This window comes from Pseudophryne corroboree, chromosome 6 (genome assembly GCF_028390025.1).
Source record: "Pseudophryne corroboree isolate aPseCor3 chromosome 6, aPseCor3.hap2, whole genome shotgun sequence".
Classification (NCBI taxonomy): Eukaryota; Metazoa; Chordata; class Amphibia; order Anura; family Myobatrachidae; genus Pseudophryne; species Pseudophryne corroboree.
The window spans coordinates 611,330,030-611,332,968 of NC_086449.1; positions in this window are offsets into that span (position 1 = coordinate 611,330,030).

A 2,939-nucleotide genomic window follows, 5' to 3' on the forward strand; every position below is an offset into this window, starting at 1 on the left:
CAATACACTACCCAGTACTTATCTCTAGCAATACAATACCCAGTACTCATCTCTAGAAATACACTACCCAGCAATTATTTCTAGCTATACACTACCCAGTCCTCATCTCTAGCAATACACTACCCAGTACTCCTCTCTAGCAATACAATACACAGTACTCATCTCTAGCAATACAATACACAGTACTCATCTCTAGCAATACAATACCCAGTACTCATCTCTAGCAATACACTACCCAGTACTCATCTCTAGCAATACACTACCCAGCAATTATTTCTAGCAATACACTACCCATTGCTCATCTCTAGCAAAACACAACCCAGTACTCATCTCTAGAAATACACTACCCAGCAATTATTTCTAGCAATACAATACCCAGTACTCATCTCTAGCAATACACTACCCAGTACTCATCTCTAGAAATACACTACCCAGCAATTATTTCTAGCTATACACTACCCAGTCCTCATCTCTAGCAATAAACTACCCAGTACTCATCTCTAGCAATACAATACCCAGTACTCATCTCTAGCTATACAATACCCAGTACTCATCTCTAGCAATACACTACCCAGTACTCATCTCTAGCAATACACTACCCAGCAATTATTTCTAGCAATACACTGCCCAGTACTCATCTCTAGCAATACACTACCCAGTGTTCATCTCTAGCAAAGCACTACCCAGTAATTATTTCTAGCAATACACTACCCAGTACTCATCTCTAGCAATATACTACCCAGTACTCATCTCTAGCAATACACTACCCAGTGATTATTTCTAGCAATACACTGCCCAGTACTCATCTCTAGCAATACACTACCCAATACTCATCTCTAGCAATACACTACCCAGCAATTATTTCTAGCATTACACTACCCAGTGCTCATCTCTAGCAATATACTACCCAGTACTCATCTCTAGCAATACACTTCCCAGTAATTATTTCTAGCAATACACTACCCAGTACTTATCTCTAGCAATACAATACCCAGTACTCATCTCTAGAAATACACTACCCAGCAATTATTTCTAGCTATACACTACCCAGTCCTAATCTCTAGCAATACACTACCCAGTACTCATCTCTAGCAATACAATACACAGTACTCATCTCTAGCAATACAATACCCAGTACTCATCTCTAGCAATACACTACCCAGTACTCATCTCTAGCAATACACTACCCAGTAATTATTTCTAGCAATACACTACCCATTGCTCATCTCTAGCAAAACACAACCCAGTACTCATCTCTAGAAATACACTACCCAGCAATTATTTCTAGCAATACAATACCCAGTACTCATCTCTAGCAATACACTACCCAGTACTCATCTCTAGAAATACACTACCCAGCAATTATTTCTAGCTATACACTACCCAGTCCTCATCTCTAGCAATAAACTACCCAGTACTCATCTCTAGCAATACAATACCCAGTACTCATCTCTAGCAATACAATACCCAGTACTCATCTCTAGCAATACACTACCCAGTACTCATCTCTAGCAATACACTACCCAGCAATTATTTCTAGCAATACACTACCCAGTACTCATCTCTAGCAATACACTACCCAGTGATTATTTCTAGCAATACACTGCCCAGTACTCATCTCTAGCAATACACTACCCAATACTCATCTCTAGCAATACACTACCCAGCCATTATTTCTAGCAATACACTACCCAGTGCTCATCTCTAGCAAAACACTACCCAGTACTCATCTCTAGCAATACACTATCCAGTACTCATCTCTAGCAATACAATACCCAGTACTCATCTCTAGCAATACAATACCCAGTACTCATCTCTAGCAATACACTACCCAGTACTCATCTCTAGCAATACACTACCCAGCAATTATTTCTAGCAATACACTACCCATTGCTCATCTCTAGCAAAACACAACCCAGTACTCATCTCTAGAAATACACTACCCAGCAATTATTTCTAGCAATACAATACCCAGTACTCATCTCTAGAAATACAATACCCAGTACTCATCTCTAGAAATACACTACCCAGCAATTATTTCTAGCTATACACTACCCAGTCCTCATCTCTAGCAATACACTACCCAGTCCTCATCTCTAGCAATACACTACCCAGTACTCATCTCTAGCAATACAATACCCAGTACTCATCTCTAGCAATACTATACCCAGTACTCATCTCTAGCAATACACTACCCAGTACTCATCTCTAGCAATACACTACCCAGCAATTATTTCTAGCAATACACTACCCAGTGCTCATCTCTATCAAAACACTACCCAGTACTCATCTCTAGCAATACACTTCCCAGTAATTATTTCTAGCAATACACTGCTTAGTACTCATCTCTAGCAATACACTACCCGGTACTAATCTTTAGCAATACACTACCCAGTACTCATCTCTGGCAATACACTACCCAGCAATTATTTCTAGCAATAAACTACCCAGTGCTCATCTCTAGCAATACAACACCCAGTACTTATCTCTAGCAATACACTACCCGGTACTCATCTCTAGCAATACACTAACCGGTACTCATCTCTAGCAATACACTACCCAGTGTTCATGTCCAGCAATACACTACCCAGTACTCATCTCTAGCAATACACTACCCAGCAATCATTTCTAGCAATACACTACCCAGTGCTCATCTCTAGCAATATACTACCCAGTACTCATCTCTAGCAATACACTTCCCAGTAATTATTTCTAGCAATACACTACCCAGTACTCATCTCTAGCAATACAATACCCAGTACTCATCTCTAGAAATACACTACCCAGCAATTATTTCTAGCTATACACTACCCAGTCCTCATCTCTAGCAATACACTACCCAGTACTCATCTCTAGCAATACAATACCCAGTACTCATCTCTAGCAATATAATACCCAGTACTCATCTCTAGCAATACACTACCCAGTACTCATCTCTA